The sequence below is a fragment of the Musca domestica genome, unplaced genomic scaffold (genome assembly GCF_030504385.1).
Source record: "Musca domestica strain aabys unplaced genomic scaffold, Musca_domestica.polishedcontigs.V.1.1 16, whole genome shotgun sequence".
Taxonomy (NCBI): Eukaryota; Metazoa; Arthropoda; class Insecta; order Diptera; family Muscidae; genus Musca; species Musca domestica.
This window is the reverse complement of record NW_026712219.1, coordinates 15,125,219-15,146,915: the sequence shown is the minus strand read 5'-3', so window position 1 is coordinate 15,146,915 and position 21,697 is coordinate 15,125,219.

Genomic DNA, 21,697 nt, shown 5'->3' with positions numbered 1-21,697 from the left:
TTTTTATGATTTTAGCTACATATAAACAGATTTTTTTTTCAAGTTTCGCATTTGAATATTGTATGAGCTTGTGACAAAACTCGCCTATGCAGGCCCACGTCGTCGTATAGACCTTAATTTTTTTTTTTTGAAAATTGCCAAGTTTGTACCAAAGTGCGGCCCAGCCGAACTTACAGCTTTTTTACTTCTTCCCCTTGGGCTTGCCAGGGCCCAGGAATTCATACAGAAATTTTATTTGTTGAGACAGAAAGAGAAAAACAGTGGTTTTAGTTTGATATTACGATTTTATTGCGAGAGAAACTTATACTATGTATATTATACGGTAAATAAAAAGATCCTTATCGTCTTCGGTCCGGGATTGGGAGTGGTTCTTCAACTCGAGACCTGGATAAGTACTCGAAAAACGGGACAAGTACACAGGGCTTTAGTGCTCAGGATTTGAGATGGATGCAGAGCGAAAGACCTTAATAAGTACTCAAGCAGGCTACAAGATATTCAAGGATACCGTTGCGAGAGGATGACACTATCCGAAACTATTGTCTTCCCTACCTTATCCCTTGACAAATTCATCCATTTCACAACACCCTAATATTTAACAAGTAAAAAGGCCGGGCCAAACTTTGAAAACCCTCCACCATTTGGAACGAATTTGGCAATTTTCAAAAAAAAAAAAAAAAAAAAAAAAACGTTCAAAACTCTGTTAAAATCTTAAAAATACCGAATATAGCCGTTTTTTAGAGTCTATACGACGACGTAGACTTACATAGGCAACTTTTGTCATAAGCCATCACAATATTCAAATGCAAAACTTGAGAAAAATATTTGAATAGTGTAGCTAAAATCACAAAAATACATAAAATAGGGAAGTACCATTGTGAGGGGGCTATACCAAAATGTGGACCAGACAATTTTCTGTCGTAGGCTGTAGTATCCATTATGGACTTCAAATATCAAATTTAAAACTGTTCCGGTGAATAAATTTGCTAAAATCATCAAAATATCGAATATTAGGAGGTACCGTTATATGGGGGCTATACGAAGACGTTGACCTGCACAGACAATTTTCTGTCTTAGGCTGTTGTATCCGTTACGAACTTCGAATACCAAATTTGAAACTGTTCCGGTGAATAATGTCGCTAAAATCATCAAAATACCGAATATCGGGAGCTACCGTTATATACCAAAGTCCTGCACACATAACACACATTTGAGCACAATTTTATCATTCTACTTCAATTCGTTCGGAAGCTAGAGTGATTTCCACAGACGGACAGAGGTACGGACATCGCTTAATCGACATAGAATTTTATGCTGATTAAAAATATATATACTTTGTGGGATCTAAAATGTGTATTTCAGGGTGTTACAAACGGAATGACAAACTTAATATACCCTCCATAGTATGGTGGAGGGTATAAAAAAATCTGTAAATAGTGTAGCTAAAATCACCAAAATACCAAAAATAGGGAGGTACCATTGTAATAAAATATACATTTGAGTAACATTTTATCAACCTACTTCGTTTCGTTTTGAAGCTAAAGATATATGCTTTGTGGGGTGTAAAATGCATATTTCGAGTTGTTACAAACGGAAGGACAAACTTAATATAGCCTCCATACTACGGTAGAAGGTAAAAAAGCACTGTTATTAAACATAAGTTGTTTGTAAATAAAGAAATCGGTATCTATATTTTTACGGGAAGCGAATTGAGAACCCGAAGCAACGAAATACTATTTTTCGATGGAAAACATGAACCGATACATATCGTTGTCAATACCAAACGTTCCAGGGTAAGCCTAATATTTAACTTCGACAAGGGGTTCATATATATTCTGAATTTCTTTTTTTTCTATAAAGAACTTATTAAGTCGCCTTTGCCACAAGAAATATAATTCTCCAACCGCTTATACCGCCACTAACCCGCCATACTCATTATAAATATGTATGGCTGTAGTAAGTGCAATAATAATAATGTTGTTTTTGACTATAATTTTTTTCATATTGTTTTTCGCTTTTCAATACCGCCGCGCCGCAAATAATAGAGATGACGACGGCGACAAAGGCCTACCATAAACAACAACTTTTGGTTAATAAATTTGGCCATAAGATTTGTGGGAATTTCTTCGTTTTTTCCAATTTTTATTTGTTTGTGTGTTATTCCGAATAAAGTCACGCATTGCATTTTTTTGGCGAAATTTGGTGCTCCCAGATATGCAAATATTGTCGTCTGGCGATTTGGTTATGGCATTTCTTCGTTTTTTTTTTTTTTGTGTTTGATAAATGATAGAAAAATAATGTATCAATTTTTATGGCCAATTTGACAAGGATATGACTAATTTTTTGTCTTCATTCCAGGAGAAGTGGAAGACGAGTGGACGAACAAAAAATGCAAAAAAGAAATGGAAAAAGAAATGAAATAAACCACACACACCGATGGAGTAATAAATGTCTACTGGCCAACAAAAAAGGCAATCATTAGTTTCCCAAAACGGATGTTCATCATTTATCTTTCAAATGGCAACGGAATACAGAAAGTGTTTTCGGTCTGCATGGATAGTGAAATATTGGAAATATGTTGGAAGTTTTGTTGTTGTTTTCAAATATTTATAGATTAATATTGACTTTTTTGTACCAATACAGCTCACCTCTATTTTTTATGAAAGCTCTGCAATTATGAATAATCCATTCAGAAGACACATTACATTTATATAAAAATTGTAAAAAATGAATGACTGATTGCCTCATCAAGAACTAGAAGGAACATACAAGGGATAAAATAAGCAAAGTAAGCCCGGCACCAATTTTTAATGAGCGAGAGGTAATGTTAGCACTAGCATTTTAAAATTGTACATATTTGTTAAATCTTTGTTTTTTGAATGTGAGATACGGTATGATTATCGGAACTTTACTCTTTTAAGGATACAAAAATTACTGAAAGGTACATATTTGATATTAATAATATCTTTAAGCGGATGAACATTGAAAATCTTAGTTGAGTTTTGGGACTTAATATCTCAAGGGTACTAAAAGTACTAAAGATACAAAAATGTTCTTCTGGGTCCTATGAAAGGGCCTTCCGAAATTTCTACTTTTCTGTCACTTTTTATATTTAGACTTCCCTGACCTTGAGATCGTTGTTTATTCTAGGTAGAAGTGGAATTTAAGTTGTTGCATTTACGGATGAATTGGTAATGTATTTAAATACCCTCCACAATTTGGTAAACAGTTAACAATTTTCGAAAAAATAAAATCCGTTAAAAATTCTGTTAAAATCTTGAAAATACCGAATATTAGATATATATTAGATTCTATACGTGGACCTGCATATGCAACTTTTGTCATAAGCTATTACAATATCCAAATGCGAAACTTAAAAAAAAACAGTTTATAATGTAGCTAAAATCATCAAAATACCGAATATAGGGAGGTACCAAGGTGGTTATAAAACATGGATCTGCACAGACAATTTTCTGTCATAGGCTGTAATATCCATTACGAACTTCAAATGCGAAATTTGAAACAATTCCGGTAAATAATGTCGCTAAAATCAAGAAAATACCGAATATCGGGGGTACCGTTATGTGGGGGCTATACGAACGCGTGGACCTGCAGAGAAATTTTTCTCTCATAGGCTATAGTATTCATTACGAACTTCAAAAACCCTTGCTTTCCAAAATATTCCAGACACAATAGTCCAACGGATTGGTATCCGGAGATTTTGGTGGCCATTGTGCGCTGGAAATGACCATATTATTCGGCATTTATTTTGATGCCACGGTTGATTAGTACAAGCGGAGAGCGATAATCGGCTTTAAGGGCGACTTACACCATCACCATGGCCGGCGCTTGAGTTTTGGTGGCCAACCGAAGGTGCACATTTTCTGACCTCTTTCACAAACTGCTGGACAAGGAATGTTTTCTCATTGGAGATAACCAAACTCGGCAGTTCACCACTTTCGGCCAAGCGAAGCAACTCTTTGGCTCTTTTGAGTCTATTTTCTTTTTGTTTCGGTGTAAGTTCTTGCACTTTTTGGAATTTCAATGGCAGAGCTCATTTTTCAATATTTGTCGAATGGAATATTGCGATATGTTCAGCTCGCGAGCCATTTTTCAGCCACTGATTCGCGGGTTTCGGTCAAGTCGTTTCTTTACTTTTTGAACCATTTCTGCTGACGTAATTGTTTTCTTTCGTCCACTTCCTTGACGTCGGACTACGGTACCAGTATCACGGTAACGAGCGATGGTACGAGACACAAAAGATTTATTCAAATTTTAATGCTGGAGTGCTCTAACGATAACCATTTGTGGTTTCCAGCCAAAAATAAAGATATCACACTATCACGCTTGAATTCCATCACGAATAATTTTTTTTCTGGAAAATTCTTGATCTAAGACAATTTAGCCCGTTCGGTCTATTTGTCTGTCCGAATTAAGATATGAAGCTAACATTTTGCACAGATCAGTCTTTCAGTCTGCAGACAGGACAAATTAGAAAATGGGCTATACCGGTCCACGATACAGTATTCCCCCATATAACGGTATCCCCCGATATTCGGTATTTCGATTATTTTAGCCACATTTTTCAATTGAATTGTCTGAAAATCCACACAAAGGGTTCCTTCTGAGAACTTTGCCGCCTGGAACAGAATTTTCTATATAGGTCCACGAGATCGTATGTCCCCCATATAGCTGTACCTACCGATATTCGGTTTTTTTTATGATTTTATCTACATTTTTCATTGAAATTGTTTGATAATCCACACAAGGAGTTCCTTCTGGGTACTTTACCTCCTGGTGCATGATATCGTATAGTCTCCATATAACGGTACCACCCGATATTCGGTATTTTGATGATTCTGTTGTTTTTTTTTTTTTCAAATTTCGCATTTAAAGTTTGAAGCCCGTAATGAGTATTAGAAACTATGACGGAAAATTGTCTATGCAGGCCACATATAAGGTAAGGCGTATAGGCCACATATAAGGTGCGACATTATTCAACGGAATTGTTTCAAATTTTGTATTTGAAGTTCTGAATCAGTACTACGGACTATGACGAATAATAACTTTTGCAAGTCAACGTCTTCGTATAGGCCCCATATAACGGCTTTCATTTAAGTGGCAATTTTCGACAGATTTTTTGTGACATTTTTCTAGATCCTTCGAAATGGTGAAGGGAATTAAAAGTTCGGCCGGTCGATCTTAGCTGCTCTTTACTTGTATATATAAATTTTACGGTATATTTTACCCCGCTAAAAATTGTCCGAACCCAAACAAAATTCGATGATTGGCCTATAATTGCGACCTGTACAGCAACAAAATCGAGAAATGTGTCTGTTATTGGTCCATTTCAACCCCTTAATAGCCCATCCTCAATGCTAAATTTCGAAATGATGGGACATAATTGTGATCGTGAGTAAAAATTTAAATTGACATACGGACGGATGGATATACATAGCTAGCTCTACACGGCTCGGCGAGACAGAGATCTATTTAAAACATCCAATTTGCAGGACCAATATTTCAAGGTGTAACACAATTTTTGGTCCAATCAAACTTATAATACCCTCAACAACGAATCAACAACAGAGTTCCTACGATTTTATCTAAGACTGCTACGATTAGTTTTTGTTGAAAAGACATTTATTTAAGCATTATATTTATAAACGCACTTATGTTAGTTTTGAATTAAAATCCGCACTTATTTCTGTTAAAAATAAAATATTTTGTCCATTTATATGCTTTGCACTTGGTTCCGATTTTGTGCTAAAAAAAACTAAACCATTTATCTTGACAATAAAACAGACAACCGAGAAGAACTTCATTTTTTCCTCACTTGTCATTTTTCACTGGGTGTTGCAAAGGCGGTCATAACAGAAAACCCTAAACTCTATTTTCTGCATTTGTACGTCAATTAAGACTTCCAAAACCTCACACTTCCGTTTCCGTCTAACGTTTTACACTCCGAAGTTTTGCTTTCTTTATTTGTTAGTTAATTTTTTCCCCAAAGAGTACTCCCGTCGCATTCATCAACCATACGCCCATTTATTAGAGAGCAGAAGTTGAAATGTTTAAAGAAGAATATGAAACAAGAAATCTGCAAAACAGAAAAAAGAAAGCATGGTAAAGTGCCTTTAACATATCTCAGATTGTCAGATTGGGGCTGAAAGTGTTGAAAGGATAATGGCGGGGTAGACACAACAATATAGAGCCACTAGACCAAAACATACAGTCATTTGTGCAATCAGACAGACTGACTGACTGAGACTGCCAGAGAAGAGGAGGGGGAGAGACAGCTTGTTTGGGCAGGACCTAGAGTTCCAAAGGTCCTTATAAAGGAGCAGCGGGTAGATGGGGGTTCGTAGTCTGTTCAAACGTGAATGGAGAGATAACAGCCAACAATTTAACATGGCGCGCAATTTTTCACTTTATTTCGTTGGTCCTTTTTCTTTTCCTCTGCTTTGCCCCTCCAGCTGGATGGCGGGTGTCTGATGTTTCAGTGTTTTATGTATTTTATACTGTTGGTGAATTTTTATAAAGCCAATGTGTTTTTTACTGTTATATTTGAAGCGTTTGCAAAGTGTTTTAAACTCCCTCTCCGGGTCTGACACCACCCTCCAATCCAGAGCAGTTGTAATAAATGTGTCGTTTTTTCAGCTTCATGTTGTTGTTACTGCTTTCGTTTTTCTTTTTTCTTTTTCCTTTTTTTCACTCTTTTGATATTTTACACAGAATATCAAAATTCAATTCACACCAAGATCACGTTTTTAATTTGAAATTTTACAACACTTGTTTATTTTTTATCGTGATTTTTTTAGCGTTGATTTTTTTTCGCTGTGCCCTCCAAAAGCCACCCTTAATGTTATCACTGCAGCCAACCCGGGGAATGACAAGTAAGCGAACATTTATTGTTTTTGTTCTTCTTGGGGAGTTATTCCACTGACAGTGACCGTGTTTTTTGTGTTTTTTGCAAAGGGAACTAAATTTGTTACAGGATTTTTATGTGCTTTTTCTAGTGTAATATATTTTCCATTTTTTTTTTTCACCAGCCAGTGGTGTCCTTTTGGTGAGTTTGAGTTTTTTTCGGCAGTTGTTGGGTAGATAGTTGGCTTGCTTTATAAACTGTGAACTTTATGGTTTCATTTGTTATTTCTTGGCATTTTTTGTTGTTTTAAGCAGGGGGGAGTGAACAGGTATGCATGTCCTTTATTGAAAGGATTTTTATTGAGATTTTTGTTGATTTAATTTGTCCGATTTCAGCACGTACCGTCGATAAAATTTTATTAAAACAAAACTGAACAAATTAATTGTGTAATTGAAAAAGAGGTTTAAAAGTTATTTTAATTTGGTGGCAAATTATTTTATTTTGGAAGGAAAGGTTTTTTTATTTTGATATCTTTTAATTAAAACGTGTTCAGTTCTCATACAAATAGGTCAATTTTTCAAACTTTTATACACAACTTCTATATTCAACGATTCGAACTCCTTTTGACTTCACTTTCGTATCGTCATAAAGAAGGAAGCCCAAAGTTTCTAATTTCGCTGTCATATTTTCTTAATTTATCACATATTGAACTTATTTGATTTAACATTAAAAAAAATTATTATTATTATTATTATTGTTATTGTTATTGTTATTGTTATTGTTATTATTATTATTATTATTATTATTATTATTATTATTATTATTATTATTATTATTATATTATTATTATTATTATTATTATTATTATTATTATTATTATTATTATTATTATTATTTTATTATTATTATTATTATTATTATTATTATTATTATTATTATTATTATTATTATTATTATTATTATTATTATTATTATTATTATTATTATTATTATTATTATTATTATTATTATTATTATTATTATTATTATTATTATTATTATTATTATTATTATTATTATTATTATTATTATTATTATTATTATTATTATTATTATTATTATTATTATTATTATTATTATTATTATTATTATTATTATTATTATTATTATTATTATTATTATTGTTATTGTTATTGTTATTGTTATTATTATTATTATTATTATTATTATTATTATTATTATTATTATTATTATTATTATTATTATTATTATTATTATTATTATTATTATTATTATTATTATTATTATTATTATTATTATTATTATTATTATTATTATTATTATTATTATTATTATTATTATTATTATTATTATTATTATTATTATTATTATTATTATTATTATTATTGTCAATGCAACATAAAATGCTTCGACCCGATTTTACTTATTTTACATATAAAATTTGTAATTCCGTTATGCTACATTGAGCAAATTTTGGGGAGGATAATGTATAATCTGTTACTTTTTTAAACTATAAATTACAGCCAATTTCACTGGAAAATGTAGTCGAGGCGAAATTGTTCCTCAGTCCAAAATTGTGACTGACACAATACCGAAATTTGTGAGTTTTTTGAAGTATACTATGCCTAAACTTAGACCGATAATGCCCATTATAAGTACCAATTAAACGAGAAGCAGTCTAAGTCTAATTTAAAAACAAGTAAGCAAGGGGTACAGTCGAGCGGGGCCGACTGCTGAATACCCTACAACACTATAATAAACGATACAGTTTATATAGGCGAGATACTCGAAAGAATTCCACAAGATATTGTGACAAAAAATAAAAGAAAACCATCAGGTTCCGTTCTCTAATTTTCGAATAATAGCAACTTAAACTAATTTGCTCATTTCCAATTTATTGGTAGATGTTGCACGTAAATGGTCTTTCTAGATCTGGAACCAGTATTTCCCAAAGACCTATAATCTCTCAGAAGTGGCAAAATATTAACATTTATTATTGGTTTTTGACTGAAACGCATCTATATGAGATACAGACATTTGACTATATTCTTCAACGAAATCACCGTTAACGAAATAGTCAGAAGTGCATCTTTCCTGCATTTGTGAATTCTCCAAAAAGTCACTGGAATGGATATTTTCGTATTTTGTCTACAAAAGTTGGCAAACTATTTCGCACATTGAATAATTTTGGATGGCCATCCAAAACTGCTTGGCTTTTGCAATGTCCAGTAACACCCATTCAAATGTGCGTAAGGATCGGTCGATAATTACGACCTGCTGACAATTTTGCAGTTTTTTGGTCCATTTTAACCCCTAAATATATGGCGATCATCTCCAAAAAGAGTAGGTTTGTATTCTGACCCTCATCTTATCCCCATACAAAATTTCGTAAAGATCGGGCCATAAATGCGATCTGTATATGATATCCTGATATCCTAACTACTTTGTTTTGTTAGCTGTAGAAATATTACCAAATGTTTAATTCAAAATGAAAATATGCCAAAAGTATGACAAAATTGAAAAAATATGAGAACATGTTACAAAATCAATATTTTCATCTTTAGAGAGATATTTTTATGCGATTTTTTAGACGTTTTTTCTTTCCTGCCAAGAGGCCATTCTGAATTAATGAGAACTGTCGATATCAGTTCAGCCGTTCTCGACATATAAGAGATTTTTCAAGCATATCTTCTTTGATAAACATATATATCGCACATATTTTGATATATATCCGTTTTGTTGGATGTTAACATCAATGTAAAGATCAGAAGTAACGTTGTCATGGCTTTATGATTTCGCCGGGATTTAAAATATTCGCGGTTTATTGAATTTTTTTTTTCAACACAAAAGATATGGTCTAGTTTACCCGCTAAATATTATCCGATGACCACCCAAATTGGTAGGCTTCTTCCCCACCCTAAACTCTAGCTACATGCTAAATTCCGCATCGATTGGTCTATAATTGCGACCTGTATAGCTACTGCAAAATCCTACATTTTTTCAATATTGGGTCCATTTCAACCCCTAAACATTTGACGATCATCTCCAAAAGAAATAGGCTTCTATTCTGACCCTAACCCCACCTTCGTGCCAAATTTCGTAAGGATCGGGCCATAATTGCGACCTGTAGCGTGATTACAAATTAACATGGACAGACGGACGGACGGACATGCATAGCTAGATCGATTCAGCTCGGCGAGCTAGGAAGATCCATATATACTATCCTATATGGGAAACCAATATTTCGAGGTGTTACATAAATTGTGGCCCAATCAAACTTATAATACCCCCAACACATAGTGTTGTAGGGTATAACTAGCAGGGAAAAAATTGGAATTTTTTAAAATTTTGAGCGAGGGAATATCAGAATGAGAGGGAAAAAATCCAGCTGATAATAAAAGTAGATACATAGGAAAACACGTTGTGAAAATTTAGCTTGCTTAGTAGGTAGAGGGGACAAATTCGTTTTTATCTAGAATTTACAATTTATATGCCTCGAAGTTCGTTCGTTTTTTGTGAACATTTTAATCATCAAATGAATAATTTTGGTTCTTTTTTAATTTGGCTATAGAAATTAGCTTTCGTAGTAGGCATTACCATTATGAACTCTAAATAGCAATCTTTTTTATCAATTCCAGTGAATACTGCGACCAAAATAATCAAAATATTGAATATCTGGAGTTACAATTACATGAGGTCTATACAAAAACTTGCACCTAAGTGTACAGTACTCTGCAAGAATGTTTCCTATATACTGGGAACAAATAATCCCAATTTACAGCAACTTCAGAATGAAATGGGGCTTATAGGCCATTTTCAATGCCAGCTTATCTTAAACACATCTGAGTAAAGTTATATTAACCTACTTCATTTTGTTCGGAGGCGAGAGCGCCTTCCACAGACGGTCAGACATACAGACGAACGGGCATCGCTTAATCAACATATAATTTTATGCTGATCAAGAATATACACATTGTGAGTTCTAAAATGCATACTTCGAGGTGTTACAATCGGAATGACAATCTCTATTTACCCTCCATACTATGGTGGAGGAAATTAATCAATATCCCTCACAATTTGGTAAAAAAAACATATCTGAATTCAAAATAGTTCCACTTTCAACTGTAACAGTTTTATGGAAAACGTGAACCAATATGGACAATGTTGTGACACGAAGTATAAAACTTATTGTAAAATATGTACATTATAAAATATGTACGATAATATTGAAAGATATCTATCGAAAATACAGAATGTGGAAAAATCGAATTTAACTCAAATTGCAGCACGCAAGAATCTGCAATTTTTATACCCTCCACCTTGGAAAGGAGGGTATATTAACTTTGTCATTCCGTTTGTAACATCCTTAAATATTCGTCGTAGACCACATAAAATATATTCATATTCATCAGCATAAAATTCTAAGTAGATTTGACGATGTCCGTCCGTCCGTCCGTCTGTTGAAATCACGATACAGCCCACATTTTTTGACGTAGAGCGCCAAAATTTTGCAGAGCAATTTGTATTGTATCTAGGATGGTTGGTATTGAAAATGAGATATATCGGTCCACGTTCTGGTATAGTTCCCATATAACGGTACATCCCGATATTCGGTATTTTGATGATTTATGCCACATTTTTTTCACGGATTTGTCTGAATATTGGTATTTGTAGGTCATAACGGGTCCCTGTGCGTGTCGCAAAACATTGCATGTATAGGTTCACGTTTTGGTATAACCCCCATATAAAGGTACCTCCCGATATTCGGTATTTTAATTTTTTGCCACATTTTTTTACGGATTTGTCTAAAAATTGGTATTTGTGGGTCATAATGGGCCCTAGTTCGTGTGGAAAAACATTGTAGTTATAGGTCCACGTTTTGGTATAGCCCCCATATAACGGTACCTCCCGATTTTCGGCATTTTAATGGTTTTTGCCACATTTCTTCTAATGTTTCCTTTACCCTAAGGTGGAGAGTATTAAGAGTTTGGCCCGGCCGAACGTAATGTTTTTATACCCTACAACACTATGTGTTGGGGGTATTATAAGTTTGATTGGGCCAGAATTTATGTAACACCTCGAAATATTGGTTTCCCATATAGGAAAGTATATATGGATCTTCCTAGCTCGCCGAGCTGAGTCGATCTAGCTATGTATGTCCGTCTGTCCGTCTGTCCATGTTAATTTGTAATCACTCTACAGGTCGCAATTATGGCCCGATCCTTACGAAATTTTGCACGAAGGTGGGGTTAGGGTCAGAATAGAACCCTATTTCTTTTGGAGATTATCGCCAAATGTTTAGGGGTTGAAATGGACCAAATACTGAAAAAATGTCGAATTTTGCAGTAGCTATACAGGTCGCAATTATAGACCAATCGACGCGGAACTTCGCATGTAGCTAGAGTTTAGGGCGGGGAAGAAGCCTACCAATTTGGGTGGTCATCGGATAATATTTAGCGGGTAAAATAAACAATATCTCTTGTATTGAAAAAATTCGAAATTTTTCATTAAACCGCGAATATTTTAAATCCCGGCGAAATCACAAGGCCATGACAGGGTTACTTCTGATCTTTACATTGATTTTAACATCCAACAAAACGGATATATATCAAAATATGTGCGATATATATGTTTATCAAAGAAGATATGCTTGAAAAATCTCTTATATGTCGAGAACGGCTGAACTGATATCGACAGTTCTCATTAATTCAGAATGGCCTCTTGGCAGGAAAGAAAAAACGTCTGAAAAAATCGCATAAAAATATCTGTCTAAAGATGAAAATATTGATTTTGTAAAATTTTCTCATATTTTTTCAATTTTGTCATATTTTTGGCATATTTTCATTTTGAATTAAACATTTGGTAATATTTCTACAGCTAACAAAACAAAGTAGTTAGGATATCAGGATATCATATACAGATCGCATTTATGGCCCGATCTTTACGAAATTTTGCATCGAGATAAGATGAGGGTCAGAATAGAAGCCTACTCTTTTTGGAGATGATCGCTATATATTTAGGGGTTGAAATGGACCAAAAAACTGCCAAATTGCCAGCAGGTCGTAATTATCGCCCGATCCTCACGCACATTTGAATGGGGGTTACCGCACATTGCAAAGGCCAAGCAGTTTCGGATGGCCATCCAAAAATATTCAATGTGTGCAATAGTTTGCCAACTTTTGTAGACTAAATGCGAAAATGTCTATTCCAGCGACATCTACCAATAAATTGGAAATGAGCAAATTCGTTTAAGTAGCTATTATCCGAAAATTAGAGAACGAAACATGATGGTTTTCTTTTATTATTTGTCACAATATCTTGTGGAGTTCTTTCGAGTATCTCGCCTATATAAACTGTATCGTTTATTATAGTGTTGTAGGGTATTCAACGGTCGGCCCCGCTCGACTGTATCCTTTGCTTACTTGTTTTACTTGTCTTTTTTTTCGATATCATCAAGGAAAAATCCGTTGTCGTAGTAAAAACTTTCACAATCATGTAGTTCTGGAAAAGAGTATTAGTCTAGTCATTCCGTTTAGAAAATTTCTGAAAGAATTGTCTTAAACTCAATATCTTAAGTTCATAGTATGTATGTAATGCTCCGGGGGAGTAGCGCTTTTATAATAGTAATTCACTGAAAAATGGTCCAGATCCAAACTTTGGTATAGCCCTTATATAATGATATTTGGTATTTTCAAGGTTGCAGAAATGTAAAAAGTGATTTGGCATTTATTGCTTTAGAGGGTAGGAGAGGTTTTTGCAAAATTTATTATAAAGTGTGGCCACACTTTTCAGCATTGCCCCAAATACTGTCATTTTTATTACATTTTCCTGCAGTTTTCAGTAACATTTGCCGTTTAAAATGGAATCGGCTCGAATATTGGATGTCGGTACCATTATTTTTAAAACTTTTTCTTTTCTCATTGCCCTTTCGAACTCAAAGCCATATTCACTTGTTCTGTTTTATTTCTCTTTTCTAGATAATGCAGTCAATGGTTTCCGTAGAAATTTGTCTCGTCGTTTTCCTCCATTTCCCTTTTTATTTTTTGCTCTTTGAAAAATATTTCCTATCCATGGGGATTTCCTCGAATAAATATGCGAGTATTTTCCATTTCCCTAATGAATGACATTAATATGTATGTATGTATGCACGTAGTAATGCATGTGTTAGTTACTTTATTAAGTTTGCATTTTAGCTGTTTAATTAGCCATAAAATGTCCGTTTGGTATGCCTCAAGGTCTGCTGGCTGGCACTTTGGGAGCCATATTGGGTGCAATGAAGGAATGAATGATGTTCGTTAGTTGTTTGCATTCCCGTGGAACATTTGGGAACACACAATAAAGGCGGCTGGATTTCTGCTGAGCATGCGTGTGGTCCATATTTAGAAAAAAAGTGAATAATTTCAATATTCCCCTCTCTCACCCTCCTTTGCTGGGGAGTAGGCCGCCGGCAAGTATGCTGTGTTAATTGGATTTTAGCAGAAATATTTTGTGTTATTAATGTGCACTGTGACACTATCACAAGACGATCTACAAAGCAACCATCCAACCACCACTGTAAACATTATCCAGCACAGCAGCCACCAGATCTCCCGTCCCAACCTGAGATGCATAACTCACAATCGACATCATTATCACCACAATGATTGGTGGTTGATCATCAAGATCGCCTAATAAAACAAATGTTTCTATCCAACAGGCAGATGAAGAGAGGGGAGAGGAGAGATGCTAAGTGTTAAATGTGATCTCTACAACAGGTTCACAGACAACACTAATCGGTGAGCAGGTGAGTGTTGCAACTAAATGCGTGGTCTAACATTTTTCGAAGGATGCATTCAAGGAGATTCCTTGAAATTGTGTGTTTAACAAACGGCAACATAATCAACTTGTGGCTACTGTTTGGAGTTTAAGGTCGGGTTTTTGGGATGGCCATCCAACAAAAATTGTCACAAGGGTTCGGTGATGAATAATTGTCTATGGTCGTATTCCCCATAAAAAGCCATCACTACCACCACCATCAGCAATCATCAACAGCATTTCAAATGGCCATCTGATGACAAAGGCCACCCAACTAACCAAATGTCTAATTAGAAGGTGTTTCAATAATGAGGTTAATTTATTTTATTGGTCACTGTTTAGGGGGGAACATTTCTGTTTCGGTTATTGGATAGATTGTCTGTTTTTATTAATTAATTGATTTTGTCAATTTTATTACATTCGACTTTAATTAATTCCAAAATGAAAGTAATTTTTCATAATTATATGCAAGCAACATTCCAGCTGTTTATGCTGCCACAAGCAACAACTATTGATGTTTCAAAAAAAAAAAAAAAAAAAAAAAAATCAACTTCATTTCGACTCCAAACTTCTACTGAGTCATGTTCGACGCGGTAGGAGGGAATTTTCATCGTCAACTTCAACGCCTCAATTTTTGTTGTTTTGTTTTTTTTTTCTTCGCTGCGGCGATCTTCAAATTTCATATCTCATGCTTTGTGTTATTTTGTAACTTTAATGACCAATAATGACAACAAATGTCAAAATATTTAACGATTAACGTTCAGCAATCGAATCACTCAGGCATATGCGAGTATCATCTTGATTTCTTAACTTTGGTTTGGTTGCATTTTTTCGGTTTTTGGTTAGGACGCCACACAAAAGATTTATGATTAATAAAGACTTAATGCATTTTTTAAATTCTTTTTTGTTGTTGTCGTCTGTCTGAGGGCCGCAGCAAATGTCTTATAATTTATATTTAAATTGAAATATATATGCGTCTGTGGACATGATGTGTTATTGGTAACTTCCAGCGAATGTCCAAAATTTTAACAACAATCATAAATTAAGAAAATGAAATATTTTTTTGTTGAATGACAGCTGTAAGGCATAGAAATTGATACCTTCTAAGTGTAGCAGCCGTCGAAAAGAAAGCACAATTTTGACGTTTGTTTTTAAGTTACAAAGGTGTAAGCATATACCAATGTTATGCCTTAAAATACAAAAGCCAGTTTATATTGAGCATTTGTTCGTAGTAAATCATACCAAATATCGATTGAACTCTAAAATTAGATGGAATTAATAAATAGGAGCTATATCTTATTCTGAAAAATGTCACTCTATTTTATTGAGGTACTGTGTTCTTTTGTATTTTGATGATTTAAGCGACATTATTCAGCGGAAATGTTTCAAATTTGGTATTTGAAGTTTGTAGTGGATAGTACAGCCTAAGGCAGAAAATTGTCTGTGCACGTCCCCGCCTTCGTATAGTCCTCATATATTACGGCACCTCCCGATATTCGGTATTTTGCGACATTATTCACCGGAATTGTTTCAAATTTGGTATATGAAATTCGTAGTACCTATTACGAAGCAGCCTGTGCCAGAAAATTTTCTGTGCAGGTCCACGTCCTCGTATAGCCCCCATATAATAGTCCTTCCGTTATTCGGTATTTTCATGATTTTAGCGATATTATTCACCGAAATTTTTATCAAATTTCATACTTGAAGTTCGTAATGCGTACTACAGCCTATGACAGGCATTTTTGTGTGCAGGTCCACGTCTTCGTATATCCCCCCTATAACGGTTTTCATTTAAGTGGTAGTTTTCGAATTATTTTTTTTTTTGAATTGAATTGAATTTTCAAGTTCCTTCTAAATGGTGGAGGGTATTAAAAGTTCGGTCCGGCCGAACTTAATTGCTTTTTACTTGTTCTTTTTGAAGTTTACCGAGGAGGATTTTAGTAAAACTATTGTACAATGAGCCAACATTCTACTTCTCTGTTCAGAACTATTTCAACGTCTCCATATGTAGACCCTAGAAATCAAAAGTGACCTTAATATCAAATTTCAGGATTAAAGCTGTATAGTTTCCCCCATTACAATATTTAGAACAATTATAGTACGCATTTTCAAAACAATCTCCATATCTCAACCTCAGATACAAACAGAGACCTCAATACCAAATTTTGGGATTCCAGCTCTATTCCTTTACCCTATATCAAATTTAGTACTATTTAGTAATTTTCGTACAATTACAGAACACATTTCCGAAATTACCTCCAAATCTCAGATACCAACAGTTATCTACATATCAAATTTCTAAATTTGATCTCAATCCCTTTAACAAAAAACATAGTTAGTACCACTAAGTAGTTTTCGCAATCTTAACCACAGACATTAACAATTACAACTATATCAAATTTTCAGATTTCAGCCCGATCCCTTCATCAAATACTAAATTGTAGTATACATTTTCAAATCTACCCCCAAATCTCAACTTCGGATACAAACAGAGAACCCAATATAAAATTTTCAGTATTCCAGCTCTATCCCTTTAAACAATACCAAATTAGGATGTCGCATATAGTTCTTCCTAACTCGCCGAGCTGAGTCGATCTAGCTATGTATGTCCGACTGTCCATGTTAAATTGTAAGCACGCTACAGGTCGCAATTAAGCCCGATCCTCACCCAATTGAGAATGGAAGTGGGGTTAGGGTCAAAATAGAACCCTATTGATTTTGGAGATGATCGCAAAATATTGATAGAAGTTCTCGCACCGGCTAAAAACTTCTATATATAGAAGATTTTGTAGAGGCATTGCCTTTATAGAAACATCGTATATGCTTCCTATTCTTAGACGTCCTATCAAACTGTCAACTATTTATAGTTGATCTCGTATGACACCCTCTATTGATAGAAGTCCTTGTAAACTTCTTCTATAAAAAAAACTTCTTAAACCTGTTAATTTAGTGAACGATCAAAACAAAATCATTAAAGTAATCTAATTCTCAAAGACAAAATACAAACTTGCATTTCAAAAATATTAAAAACAAACGCCTAAGATCGGCCAGTTCGAACTTTTAATATCCTCCACCATTTGAAAAGAGCTTGAAATTTTCAAAAAAAAAAATGAAAACTGTTTCATGAGAGGTATACAAAGACGTGGACTTACATAAGTAATTTTCTGCCATTAACATTGGTTCCGATTCTGAAATTCAAATACGACCAGTAAAGAAAGTCTTAAAGTCAGGCGGGGCCGACTACCTTCTAGACTCAATTCGGTCGTATGTGCCAAATTCCATCCCATTTGGGCAAATATTAGACGTTTGGTGCACGATAAAAGGTAAATCGGACGAAGTTATATATGGGAGCTATATCCAAATCTGAACCGATCTCGATAAAATTTGGCAAATATATTTCTGAAATGTATTTGATATATTTCCCCAAATATTGTTGTTACAGAGGGCATAATACGGCTGCGGAGGACAAAAATAACATATCGGATGGACAATATATATGGGAGCTATAGCTATATCTGAGCCGATCTCGATCAAATTTGGCATACTTATTTTCAGGCCTAATTTGGTCGTATGTGCAAAATTCCATACTATTCGGGCCGATATTACACGTTTGGTGCACAATAAAAAGAAAATCGGACGAAGATATATATGGGAGTTATATCTAAATTTTTACCGATTATCTCCAATTTCAATAGGGTTCGTCCTTGGGCCAAACAAATGTTGCTTGCAAAATTTCATCTCAATCGGATAATAAGTGCGACCTGCATTTTGTTCACAAGAATACATGGACGGACGGACGGACGGACTGACATAAATCAACTCAGAAAGTGATTCTATGGAGATCCTCAAAAGTAACTATTTGTCTATTTGCTTCCTTCTCCATGTTACAAACAAATGAATATGACATAATGCCCTTACCACTATGTGGTGTAGGGTATAAAAATAAGAGAACGAACCTTTATATTTTAAAAGATTATTTAATAGACCTTATTTTAATGCGAAACCTTGTAAAGGTCCTCTATTTATATAAGACGACATAAAAAACTTTCATTTGTAGAAGTCTTCTGTGTCTATAAAATGAAGTTTTTTTGCTTTATACAGGGTGAGATAAAAAACTGCAACAATGTAAACGCCATAATTTTTACATTTTTTTATTTAAATTTTATTGTATGAAAGCAAAAAATGTCGAAAATAGCATCAAATTTTAGAATAAGTTTAGATTTGTTCGAATCGGTCACCTTTGGCATGAATTATGACCTTCCCGTCAAAGCGCTTGCTTGAGATAATCGACACTTTGGTATTTTTTAGTGCCAAACTTGCTTTCCAAAATACTCCAGACACAATAGTCCAACGGATTGGTATTCGGAGATTATGGTGGCCATTGTGCACTGAAAATGAAGCGAAAAACCTCATTTTGCAACCGTACTTGAGTGGGATGGTGCCGAGTCCTGTTGGAATGTCCAAGGTCTACTGCCAAAATGTTTGGGTGTCCGAAGCTTTAATACACCCTCCAGAATATTTTCGCGATAATATTCAGCATTTATTTTGCTGCCACGGTCGATTAATACGAGTGGCTGTTCACAATCACCATGGCCGCCCATCACAATCATCGTGGCCGCCGAAGGTGCACATTTTCAGCTGACCTCTTTGGCATGTAAACACGATCATTTTGTTTGTTTACGAACTGCTGGACAACGATTTTTTTCTCATCGCAGAAAACCACATTCGGCATTTCTCCACTTTCGGCCAAGCGAAACAACTGTTTAGCTCTTTTGAGTCTATTTTCTTTCTGTTGCGCTGTAAGTTCTTGCACTTTTCGGAATTTCTATGACTTTACCCCGAGCTCATTTTTCAATATTTGCCGAATGGAATATTGCGATGTTCAGCTCACGAGCCATATTTCGGCCACTGCAACGTAGGTTTCGATCAAGTCGTTTCTTTTGTTTTCGAAGCATTTCTGCTGATGTTGCTGTTTTCTTCCGTCCACATTCTTGATGTCGGGCTACGCTACCAGTATCACGGTAACGAACGACGGTACAAGGCCCAAAAAGTTTTTTCACATTTAAATGCTGGGGTGCTCTAACGATAGCCAATTGTGGTTTTCCAGCCAAATACAAAGAAATCACGCTATTACTCGTGAATTCTATCACGAATAACTTTTTTTCTGGAATATTCTGACCAAAATATTATTCTCATAATATTCTCACAATATAATGAGCTGTCACTGGAATAATTTTAACAGCTGACAGACAAGTGGTTTAGAAATTATAGCAGTCTGAGGTTGGTTGCAGTTATTTTATTTCACCCTGTAGAAGCCTTCGCCCAGGCTTAACATTTATAGAATAACACATATAAGTTTTTATACCTTACAACACTATATGTTGGGGGTATTATAAGTTTGATTGGGCCAAAAAATTATGTAACACCTCGAAATATTGGTTTCTCAAATAGGGACTCGCCGAGCTGAGTCGATCTAGCTATGTATGTCCGTCCGTCCGTCTGTCCATGTTAATTTGTAATCACTCTACAGGTCGCAATTATGGCCCGATCTTCACGAAATTTAGAATTGAGGTGGGGCTAGAACCAGAATAGAACCCTATTGCCTTTGGAGATGATCTCATAATATTTAGACCAAAAACTGAAAAATTTCCTGATTTTGCAGTTGCTCTACAGGCAATTATAGACCAATCGACGCGGAAGTTAGAATGGGCGTAGAGCTTATGGCTGGGCAGAAGCCTTCCAATTTTGATGGTCATTGGGTAATATTTAGTGGGTGAAATAGACCATAACATTAGTGTTAAACAATTGCCAAATTTTCTATTAAACAGCGAATATTTTTATTCCCGGCGAAATCACGAATCGACGAACAGGCCAATTCTGACCGTTTCGTAGATGCCGATAGTTAATATATCGGATATATATAGCGAAATATTTACAATGCGTATATACAAAGGAAGGGGATGTTAGCTAGAATGCTTATATCTCAAGAACGGCTGCACCGATTTTGTCAATTCAGAATGCCCTCTTGACATAAAAGTGTAAAATCTAAGCAAATCGCATAAAAAGACGCAAATAATGATGTTATTATAGATTTGTAGTATTTTGTGATATGTTTTTTATTTTTTCATAATTTTTATCGCATGCGATTTTTTCAATTTGATTTATAATATTGAAGTATACTATTTGTTATATTTTTTCACTTTACAACACAGGTTAGGGTTATTATATACAGATTGCAATTATCGTCCGATCCTCACGAACATTTTCACAAGGGAAAGGTTAGGCTCAGAAGGGCTAGGCCTGATGGTTTTAAAGATATCTGTAATATATTTAACAACAACTAAAGATGTTTCTGATTTTTTGAGGTCACAAATAGAAACCAAAGGACCCGAAATCTCACAAGAAGTTAGAGTTTACTACTACTTTTGTGTTAAAAATTCCCAACATTACTTACAGATGATATCCGAAATACACAAGAGGCGAAATTTTGGCTTTTTATGCTGATTTCGTTGACGAATATACCCAAATATCGTAGACAAGCAAATCATCTATACGAGTCTAAATTTGGAGATGGAGAGGGGTCTCTTGATTTTGGAGATGTTCGCAAAATATTTAGGGATTCAAATGAACCAAAAACAGAAAAAATGTCCCGATCAAACAATTAAAGCCAATCGACAAGCCTAATAAGAGAGTTAAGAACAGGAAGAATTCTGGCATTTTGGATGATCATTGGATTATATTTAGCTCTTAAATAGACAACAACAAATAACAGCACGACGGAGTGCATGTGCATAAATATTGGTCAAATGTACCTGGTCAAAATGCTGAGGGTAATATCTGGGCAGTGTTCCGTGACATAATTTCAAAAGAAAAAACTTCTAAAATGGATTTGAACATAAGGGGGCTTCTAACCTATTGTAGTGTTGTAGGATATCGCAAGGTCGATCCCGCACGACTATAACCTTTGCTTACTTGTTCATTTATAGAAGTCTTTGTAGAGGCATTGACTTTATACAAACTTCATATATGGTTCCTATTCTT